The following is a 19491-nucleotide window of genomic DNA, read 5'->3' on the forward strand; positions in this document are numbered from 1 at the left end:
AGAGAGAAACTAGGTTAGTTCTATTACAGGAAGGTTCTAGCCCTGAAGCAAAGGGCTCTGGTTAGGGGCATTTACTCTCTGGTTAGAGCCACCTAGCCAGAACTGACCAGTTGTTCACCAGTGAAGCTGTAAGACCCCTACTCCCCACAGCCCCTTCTCCTCCTAAGAAGTACCTTTCCCATAGCATCCACCAAGATGCCGTCAGAGATGCCCTGATCTTGATACTCAATTGCAAGAGCCTTGTGGCATTTTCAGCCACGTGGTCCCCAGTGTTCCCAAGGTAATAGGCTGCTTCTGGAAAGGGCAATGAATCAAAAAGGAAAACTCCCCAATTCCCCAACAGGGAGATAAAAATACAGGTAAGTTGGCAACTGGCCTTTTAAATGTCTCGCTTCAGAGCATAGGAAAAAAAAATTGGCCTGATCCTTTTCCCCTGGTCCTTTCCCTTCAGAAACTGCCTTATTTGCTCAGATTTTTTTTTTCCTTTTTTCATGCAAGGGGCAGAGTCATTAACAACCCTCAGGCTCTCTCAGGACTATGTTAATTAAACTGATTTGGGGTATTTCCCTTTGGTTAGAAATGGTGACCGTGAGCAATGCCAAGCTCCTGAAATTGAAACCCATGTCATTCACTTCTCATGCAAAGCCCATGCAATTCCCTGGTGGAATCGGAGACTTAAATTGGCCTTGTTCTTTTACCCAAGCAATTAATAATGCATTTGGAACAATAACAAACACACACACACACACACAGCTTGTTTGCTAGGCTCCAGACACAGCTGCCAACATTCCTTAATTGAGTCCAACCTGCCGGGCTAAGGTGCCTTTCTACAGGATCTGCTGGGTGGGAGCTGAAGGGGCCTTGCCAAAGATATGCTCTCTAGGGATGGAAATTCTGGCTGATTATTTGCATAATAAGATGAAACCCCTTGGCAAATGCACAGCCCTTTGTAGTTTACATAATGTGTCTCAGCAGTTATCTCAGTTAATAGTTACCCCTCAATAGCCTTCATTTACACCTCCAAAAGCAAATGGACAGTGGGTCTGCCCAACAATAACTTGTTCTCAGATGAGATCTGATTTCTTAGAGGATTGTTCAACCCAATTTATAAAGTCCAGTCTTCCCTTTGGTACAGTTACACTTCCTCTAGGTCTATCCAATCTCTTAACATTCCAGAACTAACACTATCCACTTGAACATCCCAGTTCTTTGAGCAGAACACCCACAAAAAATAATAATAATAATAAAAATGACATCTCCAGAAACAAATTTTAGTCACAGTGTGATTCCTGTTAAAGTTCTTTGAAATCTCTATTGTTCAAAGGATACAGTTTAAAATCTCTAGCCATATCCTCTGTGTTAATGCATGTAGATCTAAGTGAACTGTTTAAACCGCTGAGTGGCAGTATGCCATCAGATGCATAAATCGCAAAACACCAATCATTCCCTCCCTTCCTTGCTCCCCCTCTCTGGTTATTGTAAACAGTGTTTAAACGAAGAGGTGCACATGTATCTCTTGTATATATTCACATCAGAGGTTCTCCAGGCAAGAATCGTAATTGCTGGGATGATAGAATATGCATATTTTTAACATTATTAGGACTTGAATTGTTCTCTAAACTCATTCATCACTTTGCATTCCCAGTAGCAATGCATGATTCTGTCTTCTCTAGATATTCATCAAGTTCATTATCAGTTTACTTTTTAACAATTCCATTAAGTAAGAAATATTATAGTATCTCATTTTGTTTTAATTTATATTTGCTTGGTTACTGAAATTGAGAATCACCTTTCTCTTTCTCTTGCTTCTCCTGTCTCTCCTCTTCCTCCTTTTCTTTCTCCTCTTTTTCCTCTCTTTCTCCTCCTTCCCCCTCCCTGCCCCTCCTTCTTCTCCTTTGTCTTCAAATTCCAATCTTCCCTTTGGTACAGTTATACTTCCTATAGGTCTATCCAATCTTTTAATGTTCCAGAACTAACACTATCCACTTGAACACCCCAATTCTTTGTGCAGAACACCCCCCCAAAAAAAATAATAATAACAAAAATGACATCTTCAGAAACAAATTTTAGTCATAGTGTGATTCCTGTTAAAGTTCTTTGAATGCTCTATTGTTCAAAGGATACAGTTTAAAATCTCTAGCCACATCCTCTGTGTCAATGCATGCAGATCTAAGTGAACTGTTTAAACCATTCTTCAAGCAGGACATTTGGATTTCTCTGTGCATTGTCCAAAGATATATTTTGCCTATTTTTCATCTTCTGTTGGGCTGTCTTTTCTATTGATTCATAGACATAAAAACATATTCTAAAATATTATATCTTCTCTTTTTCTTTATGTTAGGCTGTTGGTCAAAAATACTTAAATATCATCAATTTCATGGAATAAAATCTAATGTTGGTATACTGCCTCGAACTTCCAGGGCAATATGAGTAGCAATAGTAATAGCAGGTATTCTTGCTTATTGCTGACTTTTAAGGTAATGCTCCTAGTAGCCACCACCAACTGCTAAAAAATAAATACTGCAGGCATTTAGTGGATATCATTTTCAGTTAGAAGACATTCACTTCCATTTCTGTTTTAAAAGACTTTTTTCAATAAAAAGCATTCCTGGGAGAACCTACATATTATAAATATGTTTGTGGCATGAATGAATTTTGATATTCTCTTTCTTTGTCTCTGTCTCTCTCTCTCTCTCTCTCACACACACACACACATACCTAGGCTTAGTTTGTTAACAGTTTATTTAGGATTTTTGCCTCTCTGATCATAAATAATTGTGTTGATTTTTCTTTGTCATTCTGCTTTTGTCTGACTTGGGAATCAAGAGTAAAATAACATCATCAACTTAATTGGGATGTTTTCCACCTTTTCTATTCTCTAAAAGTATTTCTAAAAAGTAAAATTATGTATTCCTCAAAGGTATGGGAGAAGATACCTGTATATGGTGTGGATCTATTCTTCATTAGCACTTGGAGTAACTGGGTAAATTTCTAAAAACTAATCTCACTTCCTTTTACTTGACTTTTCTATTTCTTTTTAAATAATTCTGTTGGATTATATTTTTCTAGAATTCTATTCTCTTTCATTAAAATTTTCAATATTTTCAGCACATAGCCATTCACGATGTCTCTTCAGAAAGATTCAAAATTCTTGCTCCCTTCAGCTTGAGGGTGCTTGAACCAATCAACAGGAAAAATTAGAACCTCAGCCCTAGGGGGACAGACCTAAGGTCATATTTATCATGCAGGACATTTCTCCCACCCAGGGTCCAGGCAGAGGCAGGCACCTGTTTTGCGTTCTGCCCATGTCTGTGTCCGAGGTGCCCTTTTCTGGACCATTCTTTCACACTCCACCACCCCAGCCCTTCTCCCTTTGCTGCTTTACGCAGGGGTCTCAGTTCCAATATGCCACCTTGGGTAACAGCACAGTTCACTTTCATTCTGTATGTAGGTGCTATACCCCATGTCCCTAGTTTGCTGAGATGGACAATTTCTTACCACCCATCAAATCTACTGAAGAATTAGCTCCCATCCTTCCCAGTCTGGTTTCCAGAAACCTTTTCATTTCTAGCACACATCAGTTGCCTGTTTTCCTTGCAAGCTTAATTCTGCATTTAAAAGAATGTTAATCAGTTTCACAAAGATAGCTAGTGCTGTAATAGTGGCAGGGTCTTCAAGTATACATCAGAAGTATTGTGAGAAGAGGAGGGTGGGTGTGCTCCCAAGGCCACAGAGTCCTGGGATCTGTGGGAATGGACCCACACAAAATTAAAAACCTAGGAAGATGCAGGGGCCTTCATTGAAAGGGAAACATTTTAGCTGAGACTTGATGGATGTATATGATTATTTATATAGAGCTGGAAAGAAGGAAGGAGGCTAGCTTAGTTGTAAACAGATCTTCACAATGTGAATTTAAAGCAATTCAAAATGACAGCTATTTGAAGGGGAAAAAGCTAAATAAAAAATTCCAAAGAAAATGGAGTAGATCCACATTAGGTGAGTAAGAAAATATATACTAAATGATTTTAAAAAACACTCCATGGTTGAGAGCTCCCAAATGAAACAGGACTGTTTATTCAGTTGTTTTAAAACACAGAGCATCCATCACCTCAGAAAAGCCATTCCCAGAATAACTAGCCCCAAACAGACACTGCTATGAGTCTGTGTAATTGGTGCTATGAGAAGAGGCTGATGGTGCAGTGGCTGGCTTTTAATCAGAAGCTGACTGAAACCAAGCTGTCCTCAAGCAGAAGTCTCATGTCGGAGCAACAGTGGCTGTAGAGAGGTCACAAAGCCCAAGGTGAAATGAACCACTCTCATAAACAGCACAAGCACGGGCTAAACTTCATCCCACTCTAGGTACAAGTTTAAGTCCATGTTCTACCCTGCAAAGTGAATCTCTAGAGGCTTTTTTTTCCATGAAGTGGATAAAACGTGAGGATAAAAATGTTAGTGTCCCTTTTACAACTGGTATAAGAGCTGTGAGCAAAGTGATAAAAGGGGTCAGGATGGCTGGACTGTGTTTCCCTGTTCTTATTAGGAGAGGACAAACTCAAACATACACAAAAGCATTTTGCCTTTTTCTCACTTTGGTCCAAGATGAAGGCAGGTGATAAAACAGTCTGTGAGCTAAATCCATTTTGAAAGAGGAGTCTTATTGAGTGATCCTAGACAGACAAAGGGATCAAGACCTGTTCATATTAAATAAATGTATAACCAATAAATTTATAACCAAGTCCTTTGAACATCTGCATCCAGGAATACAATCTTAATTATCTGACAAAAGGCCATTTAATCACCAAGATCTGAGCAAGCTGAACAAGTACTGAAAATCTCCCTCTTCCTTCCGTTTTGCATGAGATGTCAGTAGTGGTTCCTGAAGAAATAAGAGTTGTCCATGTTGAGCTCTGGACAGTCCAGGGGCCTCTGCAATAGATGCCTCAAAGGAAAATGCCAGACTGAGAAATTCTATTGCCACTAAAAATTTCTCCATCACTGTAACAAAAATTCCAGATGCAAATATGGAATTTTCTTTCTGCTAAGTTTTCCACTTCTCCCATCAAATTTGGGGGGGATCAGAGTTTATTCAAAATCAGTTTCAGTCACTGAAAGGAATGAGCTTATTAGGGTAGGGATGCAATTTTTTTGGCATCATGTTCCCCCCCCCCTCAACAAAGAGAAGGAACAGCATGATCAAAAGAAGAGTTGAGAATATGTTGAACAGAGACATGGTAGACTAGGATAAAGGAAAGATGTAAAAAGATCTGAATTCTGCTGCTGCTGCTAAGTCGCTTCAGTCGTGTCCGACTCTGTGTGACCCCATAGACTGCAGCCCACCAGGCTCCCCCGTCCCTGGGATTCTCCAGGCAAGAACACTGGAGTGGGTTGCCATTTCCTTCTCCAGTGCATGAAAGTGAAAAGTGAAAGGGGAGTCACTCAGTCTTGTCCGACTCTTAGCGACCCCATGGACTGCAGCCTACCAGGCTCCTCCGTCCATGGGATTTTCCAGGCAAGAGTACTGGAGTGGGGCGCCAACACCTTCTCCAATCTGAATTCTAGCATTCCACAACTTATCTGCTGTATAATAATGAAAAAGTTACTTAACCCCTGTAAGTTTCCAAGTTCTTTGCCACAAAATGAGGATAGCAACACCTCACTGACCTTACCAGGTGGTGTCTGGCACCTTATAATACAGAGAAGGGCCTCTGATATCGCTTATATGTGGAGTCTAAAAAGGGGTATAAAGTGAAAGTTGCTCAGTTGTGTCTGACTCTTTGCAACCCCATGGACTATACAGTCCATGAAATTCTCTAGACCAGAATCCTGGAGTGGGTGGCCTTTCCCCTCTCCAGGGAATCTTCCCAACCCAGGGGTCAAACCCAGGTCTCCTGCATTGTGCCTGGATTCTTTACCAGCTGAGCCACAAGGGAAGACCAAGAATACTGGAGTGGGTCGCCCATCCCTTCTCCAGTGAATCTTCCCAACCCAGGAGCTGAACCGGGGTCTCCTGCATTGCAGCAGATTCTTTACCAACTGAGCTATCAAGAAAGTAAAAAGGGGTATAAATGAACTTGTCTACAAAACAGAAATAGGGTCACAGATGTAGAAAATAAACAATTACTAGGAGGTAAGAGGGGGATAAACTGGGAAATTGGGACTGACATATACACAGCTACTATATATAAAATAGATAATAAGGACCTACTGTAGAGTACCAGTGAATACTCAATACTCCATAAAGACCTATATGGGGAAAGAATCTGAAAAGAGTAGATGTATATGTATAGCTGATTTAGTTTGCTGTATGTCTGAAGTAACACAACATTATTAATCAATTATAATTTTATCCTAATAAAACATTATTAAAGATATGAAAGGAAGGTGGCCTTACAGGTGGTGGTGACTTGAGCTCCCTCCCAAAATGCCCTTAGCTTCCATTCACCTTTCACCTTATATTTGGGGATCCCTTGCTCCCAACGTTGGACACCAAAGATAAACCGGATTTCACCTTTAGCCCTGCCTTCAAGGAACACCCAGCTTTGTGATGGGTCCTAATTATGTGCATCTGTACAACGTAGAAAGAGCAGACTGTCTTACAGGGAGAGAGAGAATGTACTACAGGAGTTCAGAAGCATGAGAGACTCCTTCCAGCCCAGCATCTTTCATAACAATTTCCATCACATTCAACTCCTATGGGATGCTAATGGATGGCATGCTTTAAAACACAGGTGAAATAAATCTGGTGAACACTAGCTGGAAACATATATAACAGGTTTCTTCTCAGCAGGACTCCACCAAACTTTCAATATTCAAATGTACATTATAGATCTCCAAAGGTGGGCTAAAGTATTGCTTGTTTTCTAAGATGATTTGTGTATGAAACCCATCCGTGCCCTTTTAAGAGCCACAAGACAGATTGCTCCACGGAAGGATAGAAGAGCCTAACCACGCTGGCACTCTGCTCTCAGAGGCCCAGCCTCCACAACTGCGAGAAATAAATGTCTCTTGTTTTTAAGCCACCCAGGCTATGGCTTAGCCCAAACTAAGACACAAACTCAAGGTGGCACAGGCCCAGGTCATCATAAGCAAAAATACTTGACATTATTTTGTAACTCTACCATGAGCAATCAGGGATGTGGCTCACAGTCTTGTCAACTAATTCCTTCAGTCATCTTTACAAAGGCCTGAGAAAAGTAGAAAGCTTTCTTCCTGTGGGATAGCTTCCCAGGGCTTGCCACCTTCACCATAAAGCCAAATGAGCGCCCCATTCAAACAGCAAACATTAACACCCACAGACCATCGAGCTGTCCTCTTTGACCTTCTCATGCCTAAACTGTCAAATGATCAGTGTCACATACAATCTTTCATAAGAGCAATCTCGGATCCCAACACTGAACCAAAGGTCCTCCACAAAGTCTGAGCAAATTAATGAAAAAAAATCACCACAGACGTGAAAACTTTCAGCATTTAAAAAACAGGAAATGCTTTTCCACTCCCCTCCAAATTCCTGTATCTCTTTTCCTCTTACTCTCCACGGATGACCTTGTTTCTCCTTTCACGGTGAAAACAGAAGCCATCAGGAGAGAAACTCCTCAAGCGTTCACCTGCAAACCTACTGGGTCATTTCTATCAGCTAAAATGTAATTCTTAAAAAAAAAAAACAAAACCCTCCCATTCTCCCCTTCAGACACCAACCCCATTCTTCTGCTTCTCTTTAGAACAAATCTCAAAAGAGTTCTCCGTTTCTTCTTAAACTTATTATACATTAATCCTTTTCCCCCATTGCTCCAATGAAACATCTCTTCTCAAGGTTACCAATTCAAGGTCAATTCTCATTTCTTTTTTTTAACTTGATTAGTTACTATAATCTGTAGTTATAGTTAGTATTACTAATTAGTCTGTAGTTTATTATAGCTGGTATTACTAACTACTAGTATTTATTTCCTTACATACTTACTTATTTGGCCATGTCCAGTCTTAGTGTTTTAAATATGTTGAATTTTAAACTACTATATGTCTAAGAGAACATGTTAATTAGGAATTTGCATTTCCTGAAGTTAAGGAAAGAGATCAGAGCTACATCAATGAAAGAGGTAGATGGTATTTAAAGAAATAGAATTGAATGAGGTAATCTAAAGAGAGAATATTAAGAACATAGAGAGATTTGTATACTGGTTCTCCTTTTATAGGTCTGAATATTAGATAAACAATTTTAAACTTTTCTTTTTTCTAAGTATTTAAAACTGTAACTTTCTAAGCACAGCTTTATCTTTACTTAACAAGCTTTAAATATGTTGTATTTTCATTATATCAGTTAGAAATATTTTTAAATTTCCCTTGAAATTTCTTCTTTGACTCCTGGGTTATTCACAAACGTATAATTTCTAACCTAGCAATATATCTAGAATATCTTTCCAGGCAAGTAAATGTAACCATACCACATAGTTTTAATAGCTACATATTATCCTATCATACTCTAATGTATTTAACCCAATAGCCACTTATGCCGGTTAAATTTTCAGTGTTATAAACACTGCTGCAATGAATAACTTTGTGCCTTACTGACTTGCAAAGTTTACACACATAATAAACAAAAGAGACAAAAATCAAACTCCAAATCTCAGACTCTAAATATTTCTGATCTTCCATGTAGGTTTGCTGAATCATAGGAGATTTTAGGTTTAAAGTTATAAAAATCTTTGCAATTCTAGTGACTTTATCATAAAATTAAAATACAAATGGAAAACTTGAGAGATATAGTTGCATTATAAAAACTTAATAATACTTTATGTGCTTTAATCAGGATTGATCAAAGTATGCTACAGAAACAGATCTCAATGATTTAACAAACGGAAGTGAGGTTCTTTATTAATTATACACAGACAACATGCATTGGTGAGGGATTTACCAGGGCTTCCCTGATAGCTCAGTTGGTAAAGAATCCGCCTGCAATGCAGGAGACCTGGGTTCAATCCCTGCAATGGGAAGATCCCCTGGAAAAGGGAAAGGCTACCCACTCCAGTATTCTGACCTGGAGAATTCCATGGACTATATTGTCCATGGTGTCGCAAAGAGCTGGACACAACTCAGCGACTTTCACTTTCACTTTTCACTCCATAAAGACATTTAAGATAAAGCTGGCAGGTAGCCACGGCCATCACCTGGTGCTTGGGGGCCTGATCCCTTCCTCTGCCTCTTCACTATGAACCCAGGACCTCAGATGCCAAGGAGACAGTACCCACCGTGCAGCAAATGTACGTAAGTATGAGCTTTCAGGCTTCCCAGGTGGCGCTAGTGGTAAAGAACCTGCCTGTCAGTGCACGAGATGCAAGAGGCGCAGGTTCAATCCTTGGGTTGGAAAGATCCCCTGGAGGAGGGCATGTTAACCCACTCCTGTATTCTTGCCTGGGAATCCCATGGACAGAGGAGTCCAGCAGGCTACAGTCCATAGGGTCACACAAAGTCAGACATGACTGAAACAATTTAGCATGCACAGGAACTTTTTCAAGGACCCTTACACGCTGTAATATGGATGATGGCTTTTCCAAGATAAACCACACTTGCAAAACCAACAAAATTAACAGATTAATTTAATAATTATCCCAGATTAACAGAGGTTCCATGATCTTTTGATGCCACATCAAAAAAAAAAAAAATTCATTGCATGTCTTCCTGAATCACTACACCAGGAGACAATAAAGCATGGAAAAGTGATACTTGATCTAAAATTCCTTGACCATAAGTGAAACACTTCATTTCTACCCAAATCCTGCTGGCTATAGAGCTAAGTACATAACCCTACCTAACCACAAGGGAGCTGAGAAAGGCCTTCCTAAGCATTCAGGAAGAAAAGAGAATCAAGTACAAATGAGCACTGGAATCTACCACAATCTATTTTTCTGGTCATCAAGAATTCAACAAATTCCTCTCCACAATAACAACCAACCAACCCAGAAAACAAATAAAAAACACAAAACCACCTACTCCCCAAGGGAGAAAACATCAAGTAATATCAAGTCACTAAAGTCAAATCCAATCCTAGGCTCAAGGTAATGTAACAGTTTCTCCATCAGTCCTAGCTCTTCTTGATCCAGAGCAGCAATGACAAATTATTTGCTTCCACATGTATCCATCATACAGTGCCAGGACAGGGGCAGACTGACTGCAATAAATACTCCCATTCAGAATGCTGAAGAATGGGAAACAAAGAATCACCAGTTCATGGCAATTCTGAATTCCAGCTGGGTAGACATGGACGTCTGGGGAGGGATGCGAGTAGGTGAGAAGCTCTGATTCTGTCCTCTAGGAGTAGTTCTCTTTTCCATAATTCTGTGGCTCCTAGTCTCTGCCCACCAGATATTCTCCTCAGCCACATCTAAAGTTGGAACTGGACAATACATCCTCCTTCGGACTTGAGCAGTTTTCTCAGACTTCCTGCTTATAGAGGATAGGTTTTATTTTCCAACCTTGATGACTGGCAAAATATTATCCCAAGTGAAGATATTTTCCTTCCTTAGAATAATTTTGATATTAACTATGAAAAAATTATTTTGTAACCCACACCATACTTAATGAGAAAAATCTAAAACAATCAAACTGTCCTAGACGAGGGGATTTAATCAACTATTATACACCGATAAGGTGTCCAAAATATATAGTTATGTAATAGGGATTGTGGGATCATAAGTTATTTATGTGATGCCAATTTTGCAGATGAAAGGGGAGAAAGGAAGGGGAATAAATTCTGGAAATCTCTTTACCAAAATTAAACTTTTTAACTATGAAGTATATGTAGGATGTGCTTAGTCATTTTAGTTTTATGTATGGTGGGGGTGTTTCATCATTCCTCTTGCTGATTTCTATGATTTAATGTTTCCCAAGTAAAAAATGAATTTCTTGTGTAAAATACAATTATTAAAATGTAAAGATTGACAAAAATCTCAAAATGGAAGAGATTTTTTAAAAATCTCTTCTGCTGCCTGGAATACATAAAAAATAAAGCCTACTCAGCCATCTCTGCATACCTTGGTAATCACACATCTAAGATTGTGACAACTTACACAGAAACACATGAGTTTTGGGGCCCTAAACAACTACGTGGAATGCACGATCATTTTGAGGTAAAGACTTCTCTGATATCTCAGACTATGTCATGTGTGTACATATTTGTGTGAGAGAAAGAGAGAGAAAGAGATGGGGTGGAGGTGGGGAGGAATAACAGAGAGAAAGCTTGCACATTTTAATATGTGCTTGACATTCCCTTGGAAGATAGGATCCTGTCACATACTAGGGGAGAAAGATGGTAGAGGTTGAAATTAGATTGTAAGTTACATACAACTCAAGCTCTGTTCTTGACAACAGCCTTAATATAAGGCGTTCTTTTAACCTATCTGAGATTCCGTCTCTCTCATAAAATGTCATAAAATCTCATAAAATCATGACTAGTAATAATTTCTACCTGACAGGGATTTTTTGAGAGCCAGGTGAGATGATGCAGTTGAAAACACCTCCTAATCTGTAAATCACCTCATCTAAGGATTTGTGACTTGGCTTCTAGTCCTGTTAATAAATAGCACCACCCTTAGCACATAGTAGGTGCTCAATACATACCAAAAATTGTTTCCTTCTAGCTTCTGACAGCTCTAAACAATGCCAAAGTCGAACAAATAAAATCACGTAAAATCAAGTTTGTGAATTTTCTGTCACTGTCCACTCTCTCACCCGCCTCCCACCACCAGCTCACATCGCCAGAAAGGTCTGTGAGAGAAGTCATGTGACAAAAGAAGAAACGGAGCAACATGTGTACAATTTTTTTTTTTTTGAGTATGTGAAAAATAGAGTAGCATTTGCGATAAAGTGCAAGGGAAATAAAGCATCTATGTGCCAAAAATGATTGGGTCTACCTCAATCCAATCCCTTAGATGAAGCCATGAATTGCTTTCAATTCGTGGTTCCATTGAGCTACAGAGGTTTCCAAACTGAAATCCGGCTACTGCCTTCAATAGGAGCAGAAGATGGAAAAGCTATTTCTTTAACAAGAATTCGGTAGGAAATTGTTCCTTTGTGCCTCCTCTTCTCAGTGGAGTGGTTTCCAGCATTCAAAAGGAAAGGGGACCCCTTGTAACTTGTCCAAAACAAGATATCTTGAGATAACAGATAGTGCACGATTTGCTTTTCAGAAATAGAGTCCTATCTCAGGAGTTCTGAAGGAGGAAGAACTGAATTGACATGTGAGAAATCAAGAGAAAAAGTTGTCCAATCTTCCCACAGCACAGGAAAAAATATTTAACTTCTTGCAAAGCCTGAGTCCTATCCACAGGTCATAGCTGAGGCTCATTTCTAAGGCAATCCATAACATATTCTAACTGGATTGACTTTTCTAAATTTTTAGATAAAGATTTTGATTCCAGGCCTGAATGCTCAAAAAATGTTGGAAAATGAATGAGAACAGCTCTGCATCTTGCAACACAGCATCAGTTCTTTGTTTGCCGTTAACATTTTATTTTGAGATAGTTATAGATTAATAGGACTTGAAAAAATACTACAGATACATCCCTACTTTATTCAGCTTCCTTCACTGGTAACATCTTGCAAAACTATAGTAAGAAATCACAACCAGGATATTCACATTGATAAAATCTACTGATCTTGGTTAGACTTCCCCAGGCGTGTGTGTGTTTATTTCTATAAAATGTCATCACACATGTAGCTTGACATGGTACTTGCAGCACCAATCCTCTTTTTAGATCCAGCTTTTTCAGTCATTCAAATCACCAGCGTGGCTCCTTAACAGCACTGACTTAAACTACTAATGAACAATTGCAAACTTTATCACTGCATTTTGCAAACACTCCCATAAACTCTTTCATTTCACTCTTGCCATAACAAATTGCACTTTTTAGTCAGAGAAGGCAATAGCACCCCACTCCAGTACTCTTGCCTGGAAAATCCCATGGAAGGAGGACCCTGATAGGCTACAGTCCATGGGGTTGCTAAGAGTGGGGCATGACTCAGCGACTTCACTTTCACTTTTCATTTTCATGCATTGGAGAAGGAAATGGCAACCCACTCAAGTGTTCTTGCCTGAAGAATGCCAGGGACAGGGGAGCCTGGTGGGTTGCCGTCTGTGGGGTTACACAGAGTCAGACACAACTGAAGCGACTTAGCAGCAGCAGCAGTCCTAATTCTAAATAATAGGTTGTGTTACTACCATTTTATAGCTAAAGAGACTAGATTTCAGAATGAGGACGTGACTTACCAAGGTCATAGCACTATTAGTGGCAGAGCTGGGATTCAATCGCTGCCTTCAACCACAAGTCCTGTGTGCCTTACTTTCCCCCTACAACAGAGAAGATTCCGTCCCCAAATAATGTCATAAATCATAAAATCACAAAAGGACATGTGAATGTCCCTTTCGAAAAGAGGCTGATGGATTCCTTTGGCTGTCACTCATTTGTACCTAGGCTGTTAACTTACTTTGTTGGGCTAATCAGACAAACCAAACAGAAAAATTGAATCACACTGAAGTAAGCTTGAGCATGAACTTTCAAATCAGTTATACTGCTTGGCCAGCAACAAAGTTGGTCAAATGGGTATAAGCAAACTACAACACTTGTTCTCTCACTTATTCTGAATATAGTCTAGGAGACCAGACCAGCATACTTTTCAACAATTAGAGAAGAAATATATTACTGTGTATCATAAAAATCTCAAGTTGTGTGGCCTTCCACGGACAAGAGCTACTGGAGTCCAGGAAAAGTTGAGACACTTAAGACAATGATTTATTCTATCATCTCTAGTTCCTATAAAAGTATGACCTTTGATAAAACCAGTGGGAGAAGAAAAGGAACCATCTTGGAAACACCAAGAATAATGCTTCCCTGTGAATGATCTTCCTGGTTTGGTGAGCTACAAACTCAGACAAATGACAGGTTTCCCTGAGGGAAAGATAAAGAATAACCCCATCCCCACAGCCATGCAGCAAGAACAAACCGTAAAAAATGAACAGATAGGCTCAGACAGACGAGAGAGAGAGAGAGAGAGAGTGCTACCTAAGTAAGGTGACAGCCTGCTTGAGCAGAATGAGAGGGGAAAAAACAGGCCAAGCATTAGCAGCAGTAACAGTCGAGCAAATCCAAAGTCTAGAGGTCATGGTGACCTGAAATCACGGCCTCAAATTTGGGGATATTCTTCTCTGTCTTCACTTCCCTTGAAGTTAGCTAGCGTGTGACCAATTCAAGCAAGAGAGTATGGCCGAAGGCATGTTGTGGGACTTTCAAGGCTGGGTCATAATGCGTGTATGCATGCAAGCGTGTGTGCTCAGTCGTGTCTGACTCTTTGTGACTCCACGGACTGTAGCCCACCAGGCTCCTCTGTTCCCAGGATTTCCCAGGCAAAAATACTGGAGTGGGTTGCCATTTCCTTCTCCAGGGGATCTTCCTGACCCAGCAATCGAACCTGCAACTCCTGCGTCTCCTTCATTGGCAGGCGGATTCTTTTCCACTGAGCCACCTGGGAAGCCCGGGTCATAATGTCCATGCTCTAAGCTGCCATGCTGGATGGGTTCCATGCGGATTCTCCAGAGGAGTAAGCTGAGCCCAACCTTCCTGCCATTCCAGCCCAAGCAGCAGGTTTACAAGTGAAGAAGTTTCCAGATAAGTCTAATCATTTAAATCATTCCCAACCACTCAAGTCTTCCCAGACATCATGGGGAAGAGAAAACCCTTTCTTTCCAAATTCTGATCAATGAAATCCAAAGCAAATTCAAATGGCTGTCTTAAGCCACAAAGTTTTGAGGCTCTTAGTTATGCCACAATAATCAGAACAGAAGGTAAAAATAAAGGTAAAATAGGGTAGAAAGAGACAAATTTAGCACAGGAAGTAGAATTGTGTGACCAGAGAAAGCAGCAGAAATGTAAAAGGCAAAGTCAATGGTAAGAAAAAGCATTAGCTTCTAAGGACTATTAATCTATGCCACAAATCCCATTCTGAGTGCCCGCAACACATACAAAATGCTATAATTACATTCATTTGTGACGTTATGAGATTATTCTTCAATAAACCAACCAGCCGCTTACATGTTTCCTTCTATGTAAAAGAGACAGCTTTATTTTTTGTCAGATTCAGCCTATCTGGTACCTCTTTGGCTGCAGCATCAATCTCACAAAGGCTCAGGGAAGTGATGCCCAAGGTATCAGCTTATCAGTACGGCAGGGACTGAGGAGGGGTGGGTGTTGTTTCAGGGAATTCCCCACGTCCTAGAGCTGCTCTGCACCTTGACGGCTCAGTCCATCAGACATCATTTTCCTGAATTCTAGCTTGGAAAAATTCCAGCCCTCATGTCTTTGACACCACCAGGCTGAGATATTAACGCCTTTCACCTGCCTGAGCTAGAGTCTGCCTCCCTTGAACTCTCTGCTGGCATCTTACTTGCATGGTGTGTGCAAAGTCGCTTCAGTCATGTCTCTTTGCAACCCCATGGACTGCAGCCCACTAGGTTCCTCTGTCCATGGAATGTCCCAGACAAGAATACTGGAGTGGGTTGCCCTTTCCTACTCCAGGGAATCTTCCTCACTCAGGGATCAAACCCATGTCTCCTGCATCTCTGCATTGGCAAGCAGGTTCTTTATCACTAGCGCCACCTGGGAAGTCCAGGTATTGTGGTAGATGAATAAAAATGTATATAATATATCTGGATTTATATGATTTCAGAATACTTTTGAATTATAGTACTGTTTTAGGTTACCATAACTTTTCATATGTTGAACATGAAATATCAAGAATTATAAGCCTTTTTGTTTTGTTTCAAATATATTCCTCTAGGCAACCAGCATATATTAGTCTTTTTGATTGCAGTCTTTTTGAACATAGATAAGGAATATCTGAACATGATACTGGGCATACCACCTGACTCAGATGCTTCCATTGAGTCAGACCAGAGTCCCCACATCCCTTTGAATGTCTGTGTAATGGACAACCAGCAACCTGATTTTAGGGAATTGCCCTGAAGTTCAGTGAGTTCTCCAAGCCCAAGTACCAGCTTCCTCTAGCTCCACAGCCTGCTAGCTCTGACCCAGCCTGCTCTGCAGCTAAGTTACCTGAGTTGTGACAACTCCTGCCAAAAGTGCACCATTTTGACAACAGACCAAACATCACCTACCTGGATCCCTCGCAAAGCCTCTTTTCTTTTAAGCACCTCCTCCCATGATTCCCCAGATACCACTGAGCCAGGTCAAAAATGTATGCCAGCTCAGTGCTTCCTGGATTTACTTACAATATCCTGCAAAGCAAGTCTGTCCCTGTAGAGTGGTTGGTCTAAGTGGGACATTTAAGTTTAAATTGCCAGGTAATACCTGGGGAGCTGAACCCCAGCTTACTCAGCTCTGAGAATGGAGGAAAGATTTAAAGGGCCTCAAAGTCTCACAGACTGGCAGTTTAAGCAGAAATTTCCAAATTTTCCAAAGGAAAATTACTTCGGCTGCTAGAAGAGGAAAGAGAGCTGGAGGAGGTGACAGCCTAATGACCACCCCCCTCCCGCCCCCACCAAGAAAACTCAGTTGCAAGGTTACAGGGTCACAGAAATCAGCAGAGACATCCCATCAGCCAACTATAAGCATCAGAGAAATACCCAGCGATGGACTACTTTCTCCCAGAAAGAGGGAAGCAGGAACGGGTCTGAGAGGATGGGAGGAGAAGTTCTAAGCCTTGATTGAGCCTCATTGTTGAGCTGTCTGGGAAGACTGCACAGCTGGGCTAAGTGTTGTATTCAGCAAAACACATGATGGACAGTGCCTTTGTGCTGGGGACACTCAAGTCATCACAGAGCCTTCGACGGCAGAGAAAATTAAAGCCTTTTCAGGCCCTTTCACAACACTCCTGATTTATGTATTAAATTTGAGGGTAGATGGACACTGTGTTGGGTAACTGCCAGCCCTGAATGTCACCACAGGCGATGGGCTCCCTGTGATCTTCCCAGACAATGGGGGAAAGCTGGCTCGCCTGGTATTCAGGCAGTCCCCCTGCCCCCGCACTAGTGATAGCACTCAGAAGACAACGACTGGGTTCCCATGCTAGTAACTTCCAACCCCACCTCATCTTGTGTTAAGAGGATCTGTATGTTCCTGACTCCCAAGTCACCGGACTGGCAGGGAAGCCATCTGGTTTGACAGCAGAATTCGCCCCAGGCAGGAAGCATCAGGTACCTGGCAGGAAGGCGGGAGAGACGAGTCTGGATAAACTAGGAAACAGCCAGGGTGTCCCTGGAGCCCACATGGTCACAGCCACAGGATACAGACAATCACTTACTGATCAGGTTGAAGGCTTTTTGGTGGGAAACTGCAGACATTCTCAGCGGTTAGCAGGATGGGCTGGGTTTGATGGCAGTGGCCTGTCTGTGGCCGGTCAACCTGAGTGTCATCCCAGGATACCTGCATATCAGGCGTGGAGCTAGGTGGTTTACACACTATTGAAGGAACTCAATTTCTTGGAATCCTCACAGTAACCCAGTTTACAGAGAAAGACACTGAGGTCTACGCCATGCTCAAGATCACACAGCTACTTACAGAGGTGGTATTCAAATATTTATTTTTATGTGTTTGGCCACACCAGGTCTTAGCTGCAGCACACACAATCTTTGATTTTCGTTGTGGCATGCAGGATATTTAGTTGTGACATATGAACTGTTAGTTGGGGCATGTGGGATCTAGTTCCCTGATCAGGGATCGAACATGGGCCCCCTGCATTGGAAGCATGGAGTCTTAGCCACTGGACCACCAGGGAAGTTCCCAGAGGTGATATTCAAGCCCAAGCCTCTCCAACCCCTCAACAGCATATGGTTTACGTAATAAATCAAGGAAAGATGATGGTGCTCAGATCTTGTCTGGGCTCAAAACCACAGGGTAGTCCACTAAAGAGACAGGCCCGGAATGAGGAAGCCGGGAGCAAGGGGAGAAGTCTGGCTTGGTGATCATACTTCAGGGAGCTCCAAACCTGAAGCTCCTGCAGGTCCCCTGGGGCCCCATTTCACTCTGACACTGTAGATACCACAGTGGAGAGAGCAAGTCTCTCGTCTCCCCTCTCATCCTCTACAACACCCTCCACAATATGACCCAATGCAAGATGGGATCCTCCTTGGCTCAGAGATTTCCTATTGCAAGCCCTCTGAATACAGCTTCTAGTACATGAGTGGTAGGGGCTACAGGCAGGGCGTAGAGACTGGAATCTGCTCACTGTTTGCCTGAGAAAACTCAGGTGTTCGTGGGAATCCCTCGAGGGCATGGTCTCTACTTTCATCATTGCCCTTGGGTGTCCCAAATCAGCATCACTAATCCTACGGCAAGTCCCTACCCTTATGACCTCATTTAATCATTCTGTGAAGAACCTATCTCCAGAACCTATCACCAGCACTTCCCTGGTGGCTCAGATGGTATAGTGTCTGCCTACAATGCGGTAGACCTGGGTTCAATCCCTGGGTCGGGAAGATCTCCTGGAGAAGGGAATGGCAATCCGCTCCAATATTCTTGCCTGGAAAATCCCACGGATGGAGGAGCCTGGTAGGTTACAGTCCGCGGGGTCACAGAGAGTTGGACACAACTGAGTGACTTCACTCTCTTATCTCCAGATACAGTCATATTGGAGGGTTAGTGAATGTATGATATATGAGCTTGTGGGGACACAATCTTGTCGATGACAGCGGTTATGATTATTTGGATGTACCGAGTATTTTCTGCTTCTCAGCTGCAATGACCACGACACTACGGGAAGGTAAGGCTTAGCCCCCAGGACACTGCTGTTACCACCATGCGTGCTGGGTGACACTGAGACAGAAGCAGCCACCACATCCCAAACAGGTGTCATGAGCCTCCCAGGACGGGCCTGCAGGCCCAGCCTACTGTAGTTGTCATCATGTGATCAACACCTGTGTCCACACATAATGTGGCCTTCACGGAGGGCCAGAACTGGCAACATCCCACTCGGTGGCACCATCAGCGGTGCTGGACAAGCCCTGGCAAGGCTTTACCCAGGACGATGAGATGCTTGCGCTGCTGCAGGAATCTGTTTTGCTTACAGGGCAAAAGGACCATGAGCCACAGGCGGTGGTAGAGGTCAAAGAAAGTCTTGGCTTCTCCAGTTACATCCATAGAGGATAGCAGCAAGGTGGTAAAGGCAGACTTCCAGCCCTCCAAAAGAGCGCCTGAGGAGTGGCACCTCCTCAGGGCTTCCTCATGGAAGCTGTGGGTGGCATGAACAGGAGAAGCCACACCCCTCACAGGGCAGCACCAGTCTGCCTCCTTTTCCCAAGCCAGTTTCTTGGCAGCATTACTGGGACGTGTAGGACTGGCCATGTGCAGAGAGGCTTTGCACACTGAGAGAGACCTCCTTTCTTGCATCTAAACATGCTTCAGCTGCCCAAACTGGGATCCATGGAAACCAGAGGCAAAGGAACCTCAGTCACAATGAAATCCTCCTATGGGCAAAGCCCCCTACAGAAAG

Source organism: Ovis canadensis, chromosome 25 (assembly GCF_042477335.2).
Source record: "Ovis canadensis isolate MfBH-ARS-UI-01 breed Bighorn chromosome 25, ARS-UI_OviCan_v2, whole genome shotgun sequence".
In the NCBI taxonomy this organism is placed as follows: Eukaryota; Metazoa; Chordata; class Mammalia; order Artiodactyla; family Bovidae; genus Ovis; species Ovis canadensis.